This window comes from Phyllobates terribilis, unplaced genomic scaffold (genome assembly GCF_046119375.1).
Source record: "Phyllobates terribilis strain yellow unplaced genomic scaffold, ASM4611937v1 Scaffold_1__5_contigs__length_1240528914, whole genome shotgun sequence".
NCBI lineage: Eukaryota > Metazoa > Chordata > Amphibia > Anura > Dendrobatidae > Phyllobates > Phyllobates terribilis.
Window position 1 is genome coordinate 1,125,934,245 of NW_027362761.1, and position 18,816 is coordinate 1,125,953,060.

Consider the following 18,816-nt stretch of genomic DNA (forward strand, 5'->3'; position numbering starts at 1 on the left):
TCTCAATCTGCACAGATGCCGCCTCCGGAGGCCATTTTCCCGGAGTCCACTGCATAAGCTGAATTCGGATTGTAAGACGGACCCTCAATTTTTTTCCCTATTTTCCTCCTGAAAATTGGGGTGCGTCTTATGGTCTGGTGCGTTTTATAGTCCGAAAAATATGGTATCTATCTATCATGTAAACATAGCATATACAATACTTCTAGTTTTGAATTAATTCTTAGTTTGGAACATTCTTTTCATACCTGTCTGTCTATAGCTTTTGCACAGTACTGTATATCTTGTTACACAATAACATCATACATTTCTGATGAATACGGTAAAATAACGCCACATGTGTATAAATCTAGATGGAGGCATATTTAATGGTTTTGTCAAAAATATAAATAGAGGTAAACTGTATATAGACTAAGGATTGTGCATGTACATATGAATGCATATGTATGGATGTATAAAAACTTGTTAAAGTCAGTGCTACCATTACACAGTGAATAAATATTGTTACTTACCAGTGTATATCCAATATGCTGCCATTCTGTACACATGAATAAAATTGCTACACACTATATATAAATATCTTTATCATAATCTGTTAGTTATACAGTATGCAATCATTGCCAAAAGTTTTAAGACACAAATTTTGTTTTTCACAAAGCTTGCTGGTTCAGTTTTTATAGTGACAATTTGCATTGTTATGAAGAATAATCAGATGAATTGCAAAATATTGCAAAGTCATTTCGTGGCAATAAAATTAAAGGGGCATTCCCATCTCCAAGATCCTATCCCAATATGTAGTAGGTGTAATAATAGTAATATTAGCAAATACCTCCAATTAGAAATCTAGTACAATTTTTTTGATTTGCTATGTCTCTTTCCTCATGTGCAGGCATTGCAGGATCTTAGGTATCCATGGTTACGTCCACTGATAAAGTGACAGTTAGTTAGCTAGCTGCTAGTGGTCATAACCGTGGATACCTAAGGTCCTGCAATACCTGCACATGAGGTAAGTGGCATAGTGAATCAAAAATACTATACTACATTTCTAATTGTAGGTATTTGCTAATATTATTATTATTATTATTATTAAACCTACTAGATATTGGGATAGGATCTTGGAGATGGGAATACCCCTTTAACTTAATAGCAAATATCCCATCTGAACTGAATTTTAGTCCTGATGTAAAATGATCTGCTTACATCATTTTAGTGATTTTCTTGTTAGCTCAGGAGAAAGTGTTAACAAGGACAAGGCTCCTGATTACCCTGCTGTCTGTTTGCATTATAAGATCAGACTGATTGCTGGTAGCACTGGTGCTTGAAATCATTGTCTTCTTCAGTTTATCAAGTATACTTCCAAGGAAACATGTGCAGTCATCAGTGCTTTGCATCAAAGAGGCTTAAGGCAGGGACATAAATATGAAAACAAAATCATCACCAGAGCCATCAATAGTACATAAATACAGCACCAGAACCACCGTCAGTAAATAAATACAACACCAGAATATGTATACGTCACCAGAACCTCCATCAGTACATGAACACATCCCCAAAACCACCATCGGTATATGAATACTTCACAGGAACCACCATCAGTAAATAAATACAACACTAGTACCATCATCAGTACATGTATATGTCACTACATCACTCGAACCACCATCAGTACATGAATAACTCACCACACTTAGTACAACAATCAATTGTAATGTCAAGTCAGGCCCATACACATTTGTATTTTATGACATGTATTACACTTGTGTGTCCTTAACAATAGTAAGGAGATGCTGGGAGTTGTTGTTATCAGTTTTTATCAGACTGCGGACCATACAGGAACTATAAAACTGATGAGACGTATTCAGCATCAACAAGTAAACATTTAAAAGAAAAGAGATGCACACCTATCAAACTGTCTGCAGTTCTTCTCACCCATGATCTTCATCGTTGTAATCACCTAGTGCAACGGCTGCATGTATCTGAAACCCGAGTCTCTGAGAGTCTCTGCAGCCCTCTATCTTCGGCGTTAACACGCCGTCTGAACCCATTTTTTGGCAATACTCACAGCTTGTTCTACAGACTCCAGCACTTGTCCATCACCTCTAGTTGCAGTTGTGACTTCTTCAAAGGACCCCTGGAAGCTGCACGTGCATATCTGAAGTGCTTCATTTGGACTCCCATTTTCTCTAAGACAGGTAGGAATCACTCTTTTTGTATTTTATGAGTGGTTTGCAGCGCATCTCTTTTCTTTTAATCATTTTATTATTATTTGCATCAGGGCATACGGTGCTTTGAGATTGCGGCTCTTTGCCTATCTGATCTTACTATAGCAGCAGTGCTACTGCAGTTTTTTATATTTTACTTTAAGTAAAAAATTTACATCCAGGTACCTTATAGGTGACAACTTCTCTGAGTCATTTCTTTCTTTTTGTTTCCATCTTGTCCTGACGCCATGATGACTTTTCACATTCACAGCTTGTCTCTGCAGATTTCCGTCTTCTCCAGTCTTCTGTAGCACACCCCAACACAGTGCCCTTATAAGTAATAGTGTTATTAAAATGCTCTCTGCATAAAATTATTTCTCCATATTATGACCTACTATGGCGACCAAAATTTTTGCATTTTTTTAAAAGTGTGATTACTTCTGTCTGGTTGTTGTGATGCCATTTTCCTGGTGATGAATTGAAAATGCATGAAGTTGTCATCATGCAAGACCTTAATTTTAACCAAAATTCTTTTGAATATAAGCATGGTCATTTAGTTAAAGAAAACAGACTGCCAAAAGTTTTGCATATACTATTTATTGATCACAGCATAGAGAGTAATTCATTGCTTACAATGCCATAAGACGGATGTTGGTAAGACCTTACCTGTAAAATCCTTTTCAGCGAAGGAAGGAAGGGAGACACGGATCCATTACTAGTGGGTAGGCGGAGCCCCTCAGGATAGTTCACCTCAGATTTATAAAAAGTGACGACCGGCCCCTCCAGCTTAGGCTCCTCCTACTCCCATGTTCCTCAGTTCGTACACAAGCTAAGGAAGAGCAGATAACACCAGCGGAACAACACAAACCCTTCTGAAAAATCAGAAATGCGAGAGAACAGGTTATGCATATAACAGAAAGAACACACAGTCCCAGGCACTACTCACTGGACCTGACAACTGCGATGAGCTGGCAATGCTGGAACAGAGCCCTAGCGCGCCGACCCCAGTCCCAATGACCGCCATCAGAGAGGAGTCGCGCCGCATCTGGAAAAACAATAATGCACTTCTGCCCTGGGAGGGTGCTGTGTCTCCCTTCCTTCCTTCGCTGAAAAGGATTTTACAGGTAAGGTCTTACCAAAATACGTCTTTCAGCAGCAGAAGGGAAGGAAGGGAGACACAGATCCATTACTAGTGGGACGTCCCAAAGCAGTCCAGAACTCAAGGGTGGGAAACAGTGGCAGAATCGCCAATACCCCAACAACTTAGTCAAGCGCTCAACAAGCGCCGAAACTATATAAAGAGATAACCTAAACCACCGCCGCCTGCAGGACCCTGTGTCCCAAGGCCGCATCGGTGGAAGCACTCACGTCCACTTTATAAAATTTAGTAAAAGTGTGAACGGAGCACCAGGTAGCTGCCCGGCAGAGCTGCGCTGCTGAGGCCCCCTGATGAAAAGCCAACGACGAACCAACAGCTCTCGTGGAATGAGCTCGAACCTTAACCGGACAAGGCTCGCCCCTGAGCCGGTACGCTTCCAGGATAGCCGAACGTATCCACCGAGCTATAGTGTCCTTGGAGGACCACTGACCACGCCGACGACCAGCAGGAATCACAAAAAGAGAGTCCGACTTCCGAAACCCTTGCGTGATTGACAGATAGAACTTCAAAGCCGGCACCAAATCCAACGAGTGCAAGGCTCGCTCCTTTGGACTTTTCGGATTCGGACAGAGGGAGGGCAACACGATGTCCTGATTGACGTGGAAACGCGACACCACTTTAGGCAAAAAATCGCCACGGGTACGAAGCACCACTCGATCCGGGTGGAACTCCAGAAAAGGGGGCGAGCAAGACAGTGCCGCCAACTCAGAAACCCTTCTCAAGGAGGTGACCGCCACCAGGAAGGCCACCTTCCAAGAAAGTAAGTAAAGCGTAGTTGAATCCATAGGCTCAAACGGTCCATGCTGAAGAGCCTCCAAGACTAGATTGAGCCGCCAAGGAGCCACAAACGCCCTCCGAGGCGGAAACTGACGTGCAACCCCGCGAAAAAACGAGCGCACATCCCTGCGCGAGGCAATAGCCTTCCGAAAAAGCACAGATAGTGCAGATACCTGACCCCGCAAGGCACCAACCGCCAGACCCTTGGTCAAACCACATTGCAGAAAAGCCAAGAAGTTGGGAATGGAAAAAACCCTCGGGTTCCTTGATGATCCAGAACACCATGAATAGAAGGCCTCCCAAGTTCTATGATAAATCCTGGTCGTAGCTGGACCTCTGGCCGCCCGTAAGGTGGCATGACCTCGGCCGAAAATCCACGACGGGTCAAGATCTCGGTCTCAAGTGCCACGCCGTCAAACGAAGCGACTTCAGGTCCGGATGACGAATGGGCCCTTGGGATAACAGGTCCGGGCGAAGAGGCAGTGGAAACGGAGGCGCCGTCAGAAGAGACACCAGCGTTGAATACCACGCCCTCCGCGGCCAATCCGGCGCCACCAAAATTGCCGGAATCCATTCGAGTTTGATCCGCCGGATGACCAGAGGAAGCAAGGATACCGGCGGAAACACGTAGATCAACTCGAACGAACTGGTCCCACGGGGCCACCAGAGCATCTACCGCCACAGCCTCCGGGTCCCTGTACCTGGACATAAACGTCGGAATCCTGGCGTTCAGCCTGGATGCCATCAAGTCCACCTGGGGAATCCCCCAACGGGAGCACAGCAGTGTAAAAACTTACGGATGAAGACTCCATTCTCCGGGATCCACCTGCTCGCGACTGAGGAAGTCCGCCGTGATATTCAGCACTCCTGGGATGTGAATCGCGGAAATGGCTGGGACCCTGGACTCGGCCCATACCAGGATCCAAGAGACCTCCATCATGAGTCTGGAACTCCTCGTCCCGCCCTAATGGTTGATATACGCAACCGCTGTCGCATTGTCCGTTTGAATCCGGACCGGCAGACCACTCAAGGGGATCGTCCAATGTCGGAGGCAGAGAAAAATCGCCCTCAACTCCAGGATGTTGATCGGCAGAGACGACTCCTCTGACGACCAGACCCCCTGAACCCAGAGATCGTTCCAAACCCCCCCCCCAGCCAGTCAGGCTGGCATTGGTGGTAATGACCGACCAACGAGGGAGGAGAAAGGATTTCCCCAGGGATAAAGCCTCCGGACGTAACCACCATCCAAGAGACTCTCGCACCCTGCGGGAGATACTGACACAGCGATCTAGCGAAGCTGGCGATCGGTCCCAACGGGCCAGAATAAGATTTTGGAGACCCCGGGAATGAAATTGTGCAAAAGGTACCGCTTCCATTGCTGCCACTATCAGACCCAGAAGGCGCATACACTTCCGAAGGGGCATTGCCATCGCCGACCTCATAACCTGTACATGGTGTCGAAGGTTCGCTTGTTTGTCCAGAGGCAGGGACACCACCGCTCGGACTGTGTCGAAATGCATCCCCAAGAACAGGATTGACTGCGACGGCTCCAAAGACGACTTCTTCCAATTGACCAGCCACCCAAAGTCCTCCAGGTGCTGAAGGGAGAGATCGCGAGCCGTTACCGCCTCCTCCGCTGTGGATGACACAATCAACAGGTCGTCCAGGTAGGGGAGAATCGTAACTCCTTGCTTTCGAATGAGCGCCATGAGCGGCGCCAGAATCTTTGTAAAAACCCTGGGCGCCGAGGCCAACCCGAATGGTAGGGCCACAAACTGGTAATGGGCCTGACCTATGGCGAACCACAGGAAGCGCTGGTGAGCCCTGCCGATAGGGACATGTAAATAGGCGTCGCGGATGTCGATCAACACCAAAAAATCATGCTGCGACAGGTCCGCCACGATGGAGCGAAGAGACTCCATACAGAATTTTCGGGTCCGGACATGCAAATTCAAATATTTGAGGTCCAGAATAGGGCGAAACTTGTCCTCCTTTTTGGGAACCACAAAAAGGTTGGAGTAAAACCCCCTTCCCTGGTCCTCCGGCGGAACCAGAATCACCACACCCTGCTGCAGAAGAGAGTCGACCTCCTGCAGCAGAGCGGCAGCTAGCTTGGACTCGGACAGGATGCGCGACTGACGAAACCTGTCCGGGGGTCGAGAATGAAACTCTATGAAATAACCTTCCCACATAACCCGCGTCACCCAGGCGTCCGATACGTGTGACGCCCAAATAGACCCGAATTGTAGAAGACTACCTCCCACCCGAGAGCCCTCGAGAGGGTTCCTGGCGTCAGTCCGCCTTAGCGGGCTTTTTGTCAACCTCCCGCTTGTCCTGACGGAAATGTTGTTTCCAGGGAGTACGGGATTTCTGGGAGGACTTCTTTCCGGAAGGCGAGGGACGATCCGATCTCCAAGAAGGCTGACCGAACCGACCCCGGGGCCGAAAGGACCGACGACCACTACCGGCACTTGACCTGCCGGACGTAGTAACCGCTGCCTTTCGCTGCGGCAAGGCCGTAACTTTGGCCTTGGCTTTAGCAATCAGCTCCGTGAGGTCCAAACCAAACAGCTGACCTCCCTTGTACGCCAGACTCAGCAAACCCTGTTTGGATACTGCGTCACCGGTCCACTGTTTAAGCCACAGTGCTCTCCTGACAGAGACGGCCGAGGATTGAGCCCTGGACATCACCACAGTAATATCCAGCACTGCGTCCCTGCCATATCGGGCCGCTTCTTCCAAGAGCTGGAAGAGCCTTTCCACTTCAGACAGCGGAGTTCCATCTTGCCATGCCGTCCGCAGCTGATCCAACCACCGCAGTGAAGCCTCACCAGCCCACATGGCCCCCAAGGCCGCTCGGAATCCGTGACCCACGGCCTCATAGATGGACTTTGCCTCTGACTCCGTCCTTCTGTCCAGCGTGTCCTGGAGACTCGCCTTCCCTTTAACAGGAAGCAAAGAGGATTTGCTCAGCTGAGACAATGGCACATCCACTTCAGGAGAGGGGACCCAATTAGTGATCGTTTCCGTGGAACAGGGATACAGGGCATCAAACAACCGCGCCCCTTGGAAACGTTTATCTGGACACAGGCGTTCTTTCTCCACCGCCTTGTTAAGTTCCTCGTGCATCGGCAGCGTCGAGCGAGCCCGACGCGACTCCTGATACAGCCGGGCCGATTTGCCAGGGCGTTCCGTCACCTCTTCAGACAGTTGTAACGCTTCCCGCATAGCTTCAACAAAAGCGTCCACGTGGCCCGAAAGCGAAGCAGAGCGACCACGCCGATTCTCTTCATCAGAATCGGAGATCTCACTAGAAGAGTCTGTCGGCGATTCTGAAGCCACCGACGCACTGCGCGGAGGAGACGGCGCCGCCACAAGCCTGTGACGCTTCTTGCTTCTAGACGTCGGTTGGGACTTAGCAGAGACCCAATGACCCAGGAGGTCAGACAGACTGTCAATGGAGCGAGTGAGCGCCTCCACCTTAACATCACTGAGACCCCCAACTAGCGTCGAACCTGACGCCATTGAAGACCCCGGCGTATCAGATATGCGTGACCGATCCTGAAGCGGACCGGGAGAGAGGTCCGCGCTCCCTGGTCCCTGATCCGACATGCTCCCACACAGTTGCGAGCGTCGCGGATAAGGCGGTAATAACCTTACAATGGGTGCAGTAACCAAGGATGTGTGAATTCCACTATCACAGCCTGTTCTTGCACAAAAAATCACCCGGCACTGAAGGGTTAAAGCGCCTCCTAGAAGGAGAAAAGCTACCCCAGCGGCCTGCGGAGTAAAAGTTAACCTGACACACTAGAGAGAAGCACCCTCTGATCCCAGAAGGGTGCACCTCCAGAGAGGGTTAACAGCCTGATAGGCCAGACCCCGTTCAGAAGGGGTTAACGCTACTGAGCCACACTACCCTTTTTGTGAGTTGTGTGTCAGAGCCATCTCAGCATGGGAAGAAGCAGCGCCGTATACAGCACACCCTGTCAGCTAGGACATAAGGAAAGTGCTCTGCGCTGTAGAAGGAACTTTGTGCCTAAAAGGCAGGAGAGACTCACCAGCTGGCGTAGAAACTGCTCTTCTCGATGTGATGAGAGCGGGGAGCAGGGAGTAGGAGCCGCAGCACGAGGATGGATGCTGGCCGGAAGAAGAAGGGGCAGGGGCCTCTCCAGCGCGCGCTTTCCCACTTCCTGTCACAAACAGGCAGCAGAGAGACGCTAAGCTACATCCCCCGCCGAATATGAAAAGAGCGCGCAAATCCTCTGTCCCCGCTCCCCTGCCCGCCGAGGATCAAGCGCTGCATGCAGAGGAGAAATCCCTGCAAGCAGAAAAAACAGCAGTCACCACAAAAACACATATACAGTGACAGCGGCTGCCGCAGCAGCCGCTGAAAGCACTCGATAAGAGCACTTACCCAGCTGAGCGCCACAGGGACCCCCAGGGATGTGTGGCGCCGTGGCCCTTGCTCCCCCCCACGGCGGAGCGCGCAGGGACCCCACAAGAGCGGTGTGCGTCTCTGCCAGGGAGCGCCCTGTATCCCCCGAGGCCAGCAGGGTTCTGCGGGGACCTCCTTAGGGGGTACGCAGATCCGCCAGGGGAGGGTCAGAGGTCCCAGCAGCGCTGAGACCCCCTGAGACCTCTAGACCACGGGGGTCCAGGTCTCCGGATAAAAATAATAAAATCTTCTGAGGAGCTGCAAAGGCAGCGACTATCCTCTGCGACCTCAAATTTAAAACTGAGGAACATGGGAGTAGGAGGAGCCTAAGCTGGAGGGGCCGGTCGTCACTTTTTATAAATCTGAGGTGAACTATCCTGAGGGGCTCCGCCTATCCACTAGTAATGGATCTGTGTCTCCCTTCCTTCCCTTCTGCTGCTGAAACTTAGTATTTTGAAGCATAACCTCTTGCTTTAATTACTGCAACACACTGACAGGGCATTGAAGCCTCTAGGGTATTCAAGACATCTTAAGGGATCTTGCTCCATTCCACTTGCAAATCTGCAAACAATTCATCTGTATTGCTATGGGCACGGGCCCCAACTGGTCGCCCTAACTCATCCTAAAGGTGCTCTATAGGATTTAAATCAGGTGATTGGCTTAAGCCTTCTATGGTATATGACCACCACATTGTCTGCCTTAAGGATCAATAACCACCCCACTATCTGCCATTATCAGCTATAACTTCCACATCATTCGCCCTTATGAACCACAGCCTATACCATGGCTGTCCCCTCTCCACTGTTTTCTCTTACACGCTCTATATCTCCACACTGTCCGCCTGCCATGCTAACCTCTCTCCATATTGTGCTCCCATTTCACACTGCCCCATCCCAATATCTATTTTGTGCCTCCTTTTCACATTATGCCCTCATACTACCCACCATGTTGTCCTCTTCAAACTATATCCCCTCCTCAATCTGTCCCCCTACATAGTATGATGGTCACCATAGCTGTCAATTCAGTGTGATGTCCACAACAGTCCCCAAATATACCCCATGATGTCCACCACAGCTGCCCATACAGTATGATGTCCACAACAGTCCCCTATACAATATGGTCACTACAGCCCACTATACAGTATAATGTCCTTAACATCCCCTATACAGTATGGTCACCACAGCCCCAATACAGTATGATTACTACAGCCCCCTATATACAATGATGTCCTACACAGCCCCTATACAATATGATTCCCCCACATATCTTATATAGTATGATGTCCCCATAGCTCCCAATATAATGTTCTCCACAGTATCCATATAATATGATGTACCCCACAGCCCCACTTGTTAAGTCCCTACAGCCAGCCCCTCTTGTAATGTCACCAAAGCTAACCTCATGCATGGCCCCCCAACCAGCCCCATGTATGGTGTAAAGATCTGAGGTTGTGGGTTGTAAGTAATCACCTTGGCAGGTTAACAATGCAACAATATTTTATTGATCACAGCCAAGGTAATAAAGCAATTCCAGGTAAATGGCCAAAATACAGTTCTCTCAGTCCTCAAGTTCCCAATCTGGGTTCAGTAGTTCCACTGGCTTTGTAGAAGGCCATACTTACTGTCTCCCAACTTTTGGTTGGCTCACAGATTTCGTATCTCCAGCCAGTATAATCTGTAGCCACAGTCCTTGATACTCTAGACGGCAGATAAAACGATGAAAGCACAGGTATCCAGTATCAACAGTCCTTTTAAGAAAGTTTAAATCCAAATGACATAATCCATAATGGTAACATGTTTATCCATCCATCCTTCCAAGTCCATGGTCTCCATCCTCTTCCTTCAATCCTTCCACACAACTCTTCCTAAAACATGACTCTCCTTTCTTTCACTGGGATCAGTCCCCTCCCAGGTCAGAAGTGATCACCCTCCCCCTTAAGCATTTACTGTTAGCTAAAAACAATGAAGAATATTCTAGAAGCCTTCATCTGAGACTGCATGTAAGACCCCCTGTGGTGACGGCTCCACTTTGTCTACAATCTACACACACATAATGAGATTATTGGCTGTTGGAACAATGGTTAGATACGTGAATCTAGTGCACATACTGACAAGTTAGCAGAACTATATAAAACATAACAAGTAAATCACTAATAAAACACAATAATAATATCGACAAAAATGGTGGTCTGTTGCTGGAAAAGTGTCATAGTCTTTAGTAAGTGGGCAGATCCTCACATATGGCAACACAGCCAGCCCCACGTATTGCCCCACATTCAGCCCCACGTATGTCCCCACAGCCAGCCCCATGTATGTCCCCACAGCCAGCCTCTCTTGTAATGTACCACATTCATTGGCAAACTAATATAAGAAAAATAAAAAAATTGTATACTCAACTAATCCATACTCCCCATCCAGCGCAGCCTCCGTCTCCTCTTCTATCTAGTACGGCAGTGGGTGCTGGATGAGGTCACTTTATGCAATGCTCGATGACGTCACTGTGTGCGCTGTGTGGCACAGGGCGCAGGCAGGAAGTGGCCTATGTTCTGATGAAATTCCCATTGGAGCAGGGGGCTGATTACAGATCCTCTGCTCCTGCCCAGGGCGAAGCTCACTGCAATTGTATTTGTGTCTGACAGACGTGAACATAATTGAGTGCAGGGAGGGAGCAGCAGCCGATGCGCAGGCAGAGAGAGGGGTGAGCGGTGTCAGTGATTTACATTGCCCATTGTGTGCCTGCACCCCAGCCATCAGTGCGCTGAATGCCTGCGGTCGGAGGAAGATGCCGGGCGGCAATGCCATTTTTTTTTCCTTAAAGGGCACCCAGCTTGGGGAGGCCTTCCCTACCTAATAGCTGCACTTTCAGTAAGGCATCTGGCAGCATTGAAGTGCTATTTACCTGCAGATTAACCCTATATGTGCAGGTAAATAGCGTTTTTCTAGGTGACAGGTTCCCTTTAATCATTTACTTTTCTTGCTTTGCATACTATATCAGTTTCTGGTATAATGGACAAATGAAAACTTCATTAAAGGTGTACAGCTGAAAGCAGAACATTTTCCAGTTTGCATTTTGTCTATTATTCCTTGAACTGACAAACAAAGCAAAAATACGATAGAGCCGAGATGTTTCATTAGAGGCGCACACCGGAGAACTTTATAAAACATTATAATATTAAAAAAAATCACAGATTTTACTGTTCAACCCTGAAATAAAATGCATTAAATTACCTTAAAAAAATCTTTGCGTTCTCAGAAATTCACTTGTGCCACACAAAATTTAATGGATTAAGGTTGTCATGGATACCAGGACAATTAGACCTGCTATCATTTTCATATTGATGTAGCCTTAAAAAAGGAAACAGATGTCTAATGCACTTAAGGGGCTTTATTTTCCTTATTTACTATTTTTTATTTTATTTTTATTTACAATTTGTGACAATATTTTTTTCTGTTTAATTATTGTCTGTCGTCTTTTCTCCTTATTTTTTGAGTTATCTTATCCTTTTTTTTATTATTTGTTCTTTTTTGTCTTTTGAATTTTTTACTTTTTTTTATCTCCTAATGTTTTGTTCATTTTTCTTTTATATTTAATTTATATACAGTATACTTGTGTACTTCCATAAATTTCCAATTTGATTCAGATCAGGTGATCGGCTCGGCCATTCTAGCAGCTTTACTTTCTTTTTCTGAAACAAATCGAGAGTTTCTTTGACTGTGTGTTTGGGATCATTGTCTTGTTGAAATGTCCACCTTCATTTAATCTTCAAAAAAATATTATACATATATATATACCGTATATATATAAATATATATTATATATATAAATATATATATATAAATATATGTATATATTCTTTATTTTTTTTGCAAAATATGGAAATTGTTTAATTTTTATCTTTTGCATTGGAAAGGAAGTTACGGTAATTAATTCACTTAATTATCTCATTTAAAACATAATTAAAAAATTGCATATTCATTTTATCCTATCCATAACTCCCTTTTAGTAGAAATGTTCTGTTTTAATTTTGTAACGCACTTCAGAGATACTTAGGTGTGACATTTTAACTGGAGAGCTTCTGGAAATTGACTTTGCATAAAACAATCACAAGTACTATATTAAATAAGTAGAGGGATGAAAATCTGTCAAACATAATCTGCTGATTACATGCACAAAGAAACATGCCCGGTTGTGTTTTGCAGTAAAATGAAAGATTCCGCACGGTTCCTGTCGATAGTGGTTACTGCCTAATACCAGTTGCTGCTATAATCAGATTTTTCAGCTGGCATCTCTACAGATTTTTTCTCCTGCAATCCATTAGAGCATGTACAGTGGTTAATAGCGAAATAAACTGTTCCATGCCACTAAGAATCAATGTAATAAAGTGAATATGCGGCTGAAGAGCCCCTTGAGTATTTATCACTAAGTCACTACTAAGGAATCTTTACTCTGAACTATCTTTAGCATTGTATAAAATGTACGAGTTTATTCACTTGATTTACAGGACTGATGTTTTTTTTAAACAGATATTATGTACAAGTATCCTACAATTTCCATTGCATAACATTTTTATTGACTACCCATTGGAGTAGACTTTTTTTTGACAACTACATTTCATTGGATTCAATGGTTGCCACACTCAATGCATACTTTCATGATCAATACAATCAATGACCTATGGAATTAAAGGAGTTTCCAGGAATATACATATTTAATGATAGGCAATCAATGTGTGATTGATGGTCATTTGCAGCAGGCTCTGACAGCCGTTGAAAAATGTTGCCGAGTTGGATAAAAACCATGTTTAAAAGCAATCTTTATTCTGCTGAATTATGTGAGTCAGGTGGACTTACACATTAATATTCAGAGAAAAGCATCGCAAACTTGACACGCACTTTTTTTGGTAAAATTTCTTTGCTAAAAAGGCATATACAATTATCATAACTGAGAAAAAAACCTGGATGTTTGAAGGCAATTTGTCAGTTGGATCAACCCTTCTAAGCCGTCTACATGGGCATGTAGGTCATAGGAAGTTGAATAATATGATACCTTGATATCTGTGATCGAATGTCTTATTCTTGAGAAATTCCCATTTTTCTTAATATGCAAATGAGCCGTTAAGAACTATGGACGGGTCATAGATCTACCTGAGAATCTGCCTCCACAGCTTTTTTTAAACGAAAGGGGCATTACCAGTGTGAGACAAGTAATGACTGACAGTCTGCTTTCCTGATGTACATGTCTCACACTGATAACGCCTCCTTTAATTTAAAATAAGCTCTGGGGGCAGATTCTCAGGGAGATCTATGTCCTGCCCATAGATCTTAACAGCTCATTTACATATTAGGAAAAATGTGGATTTCTCTGGAATAAGACATCGGGTCACAGATATCAAGGAACCATTTTATTCAGCTTCCTATGACCCATATGCCCATATAGACGACTTAGGAAGGTTGGTCCTACTGACAGATTTCCTTCAACCCCTTTCCGACATGTGCCGTACATGCACATGTTGTGTCTCTCCCTTCAATGCAGGCTCCAGCGATGAGCCCGCACCTTTCCAGGGACATGATAGCTGATCTGATCAACTGTCATGTGTCCCTAACAGCCACAGGTGGAATCGCGATCCACCCGTGGCTCTTAACATGCTACATGCCGCTGTAAATCTCTGGCAGCGGCATTTAACATGGCCGCGGCGGAAGGACGTCATAAGTCCCGATGGGTTGGAGTTACAAGCATTTAAAAATTGTAAAAAAAAAGTGTTTTTAAAAATATTAAAAAATAGTAAATTCACCCCCCTTTCACCCCATTCAAAACAAAAAAAATCAAATATACACATATTTGGTATCGCCACAAAACGTTCAGTTACGTTCAGAAATGCCCAATCTATCAATATATAAAAAGAATTAATCTGATTGATAAACGGTGTAACGAGAAAAAAAATAAAAACGCCAGAATTACAGGTTTTTGGTCGCTGCAACATTGCCATAAAATGCAGTAACGGGCGATCAAAACATCATATCTACCCAAAAATGGGATCAATATAAATGTAAGCTCAGAACGCAAAAAATAAACCCTCACCAGGTGACAGATCCTGAAAAATTAAGATGCTACGGGTCTCGGAAAATGGCAACATTTTTGGGGGGATTTTTTTTCACCACTTAAATAAAAAAGAACCTATACATGTTTGGTATCAACAAACTCGTAATGACCTGGAGAATCATAATGGTAGGTCAGTTTTAGAGTTTAGTGAACATGGTAAAAAAAAAACACTGTGGAATTGCACTTGTTTTGCAATTTCACCGCACTTGGATTTTTTTTCCCGTTTTCCCGTACACGATATGGTAAAACCAATGATATGTTTCAAAAGTACAACTTGTCCCTCAAAAAATAAGCCCTCACATGGCTATATTTACAGAAAAATAAAAAAGTTATGGCTCTGGGAAGAAGGGGAGCAAAAACTGAAAGCAGAAAAATGGAAAATGGCCCGAGGGGTGTAGGGGTTAAAGTTATATTGTGCAATATCTATTGTGTCCAATGCCTTCATTCATTTCTAGGTAGGGAATCTTGCAGGTGCCTCTTGCTCTTTGGCTACCAATGCAGATTTTTGTGCCCATCTGTCTTAAAAAAAGTAGCTGTCATAGAAATCATACTTAGATCATAACCATTCTATCACCTGCTTGGCCGATCTTGAAATTTAAAACAGGGTTTATTAAAAATTGGACCAGACATGTGAAAAATACGCAGAAGCTCAACTTCTTACAGTTAAAGGGAGTCTGTCAGCAGGATTTCAAACCCCATATTATCTAAATATGCAGGGAGCTCCTTCAAAAGACAATTCCAGCAATACCTTTACATGGCCAGTCCATACCTTCATTACTGAGAAATCAGTGTTTAAATTGATACTCAAATGAGGCTGAAAAGCCAATTGTACATCATTCCAGCTCTTTTCCCCGCCCAGCGCCGCCTTCTTCTGCTTGATTAACGGCTCTTTTAAAAAAAAAAACTAAAAAAAATGAACTGGGATATAAATTGGTGTGCATGCAGCACGTAAGTGCATGTTCACACCTGGCCACTAAACAGAAAAAAAACAAAGAAACATAATAAGCAAATACCCTGCAATAAATAAGTAAACAAACAGCAATAGTGTTATGAACTGCTACAAACACTAAGGAAAGATAGGAAAACTGTCCCTACAATAGGACTAAGCTGAATCCCTACGATGCAGCGGGGGACCTGTTCCTTGTGAACAGACCCGCCTAAGTCCTCGGCTAGTCTGAACGCAGACCTATAGATATAAGGGAGGGGTCCCTACAAGAACTAAGGACTGGGATATAGTTGGACACCTCCTAGCAGAAATTGTAGCAGAGCAAAGACAAAACAAACAAACAGAAGAACTAGTGGTCAAAAGACCAAGCAAACTACAGAGTAAGGTACAAGGCACCTGGCTAGCTTAAGAGTAAATGTAACACTGAAGTCCAGCAAGGCCAGGAGGGCGGAGCTGGATTATATAGGCAAAAAGTCATGTGACCAGCAAAATAGAAAAAACTAACAGGAGAGTTCTAACAGTACCCTCTCTTCTATGAGGATCCTCCGGATCCTCCAGGCCCAGGTCTATCAGGAAACCTCCTGTGAAACGCTCCGACAAGTCTAGGAGCAGAGACATCATCCGCCCTTACCCAGGAGTTATCCTCGGGACCGAAACCTTTCCAAGTGACGAGATACTGCAATCTCCCTCTATGCCATCTAGAATTAAGAATGCGAGAAATTTCATATTCACCGTCTTCCTCCACTGGAGGAACAGAGACAGTGGCGTCCCTATCAGAAACATCAGCTTTTTTCAATAAGGAAACATGAAACACCGGATTAATCTTCCAGGAGGTAGGAACCTCCAACCTAACAGCAGATTGGTTAACTACCTGAAGCACCTTAAACGGACCTACAAACTTCGGGCCCAATTTCTTAGAAGGAATCCTCAACCGTAGATTCCTAGAGGACAACCAAACCATGTCACCAACAGTAAATAAAACCTCTTGACGTTTCCTGTCAAAATACCTCTTGGATTTTTTGTTAGCCTCTTGAAGGTTACGACATACATCAGTCCAAACTCTCTCCAAATCACCGGAAAAATTCTCCTCCTCCGGCACAACCGATACCAATTTGGAGAATGACCCAAACGACGGTTGTCTCCCAGTACAACAAAAAAAAGGAGAACACCCAGCAGAATAGGATGTATGGTTGTTAAGAGCAAATTCAGCCAGTGGCAGAAACTCAGACCACCCCTCTTGATTGTCAGCCACAAAACAGCGCAAAAACTGTTCAACATCCTGGTTCTTTCTTTCTGTCTGTCCATTAGACTCAGGATGATAACCAGACGAAAATGACAAATGGACTCCCAACCTGTCACAAAAGGCACGCCAAAAACAAGCCACGAACTGAGGTCCCCTATCGGAAACAATGTCGGTAGGAACGCCATGGAGCCTGACAATTTCTTTAACAAAAGCCTTAGCGAGTGTCTTGGCGCAGGGCAGTTTGATGAAGGGAACCAAGTGACACATCTTGCTAAAACGGTCCACGACCTCCCAGATAACAGTGAAACCCTCAGAGGCAGGAAGGTCAGTAATAAAATCCATAGCAAGATGCGTCCAAGGAGCACTAGGAACCTCCAGAGGGCAAAGCAACCCCGCAGCAGGAGCATGTGAAGACTTAGATCTAGCACACACAGTACATTGACGCACCAACTTAATGACTTCCTTCTGCCACCCAGGCCACCAAAAACTGCGACCTACAAGTCTCTTAGTCTCCGAAATTCCTGGATGACCTTCCAACCGAGACTCATGACACTCCACAAACAAATCTCTCCTAAAGTTCCTAGGCACAAACAACCTCCCATGGGGAGTGTTAGATGGGGCATCCTCTTGGGCTTTCAGAATCCCATCTTCCAAAATGGAGTCCAATGCTGCTATCACAACACCTTCCTGTAAAATGCTCTCCTCCTCCTCGGTACCAACCATGGGAGAAAAACTGCGAGATAAAGCATCAGCTTTTACATTCTTGGTACCCGGGATGTAAGTAACAGAAAAATTAAACCACGAAAAAAAAAAGTGCCCACCTAGCTTGACGGGCATTCAAGCGCTTGGCAGCATCAAGATAGATCAGATTCTTATGATCAGTAAAAACCTGAATGGGAAATTTAGCACCTTCCAAGAGATGACGCTAATGTTCAAATGCGAGTTTAATCGGCAGCAATTCCCTATTACCGACATCGTAATTAAGTTCGGTCTCAGAAAATTTTTTTGAAAAAAAAGCACAGGGATGTACTCCATCCTTGTTTTCCTGAGACAAAACAGCACCGACCCCACCGAAGAAGCATCAACCTCGACCAAAAAAGGCTTGGTCTCATCAGGCTGCATAAGGATGGGGGCAGAACTGAACCTCTCCTTGAGATACACAAAAGCTTCAATGGCCTCAGTAGTCCACTGGACCGTATTCGCACCTTTCCTGGTGAGATCGGTCAGCGGCTTAACAATTATAGAAAAATTCTTAATGAATTTTCTGTAATAATTGGCGAAACCCAAAAATCTCTGTATTGGTTTCAAACCAATAGGCCTAGGCCATTCCTGCACCGCCTGAACCTTCACCAGGTCCATCTCAAAGCCGTCGCTGGAGATAATGTAGCCCAAAAAACTAATTCTCTGCACAGCGAACTCACATTTCTCCAGCTTAGCAAAAAGTGAATTGTCGCTTAACAACTGCAATACCTCACGTACGCTCTGCCAATGAGATTCCAGATCCGGCGCAAAAATCAAAATGTCATCCAAATACACCACCACATTCTTACCGATCAACGGTCTTAGGATGTCATTAATAAGGTTCTGAAAAAACGCTGGTGCGTTGGTAAGACCAAAGAGCATAACCAGATTCTCAAAATGACCCACTGGAGTGTTAAAAGCAGTTTTCCACTCATCACCTTCCTTCATACGTAACAAATTGTATGCCCCCCGGAGATCAATCTTAGAGAACCACTTGGCCCCCACTAACTGGTTGAACAAGTCAGGAATTAATGGCAGTGGGTAGGAATTGCGTACTGTAATTTTATTAATTTTGCGAAAGTCCAGACATGGACGTAAACCGCCGTCCTTTATTTTTACAAAAAAAAATCCAACATCCACAGGTGACTTAGAAGGTCTAATGTGACCGGCGGCCAAGCTTGTCTGTATGTATTCCTCCAAGGCCTTTCTCTCAGGGAT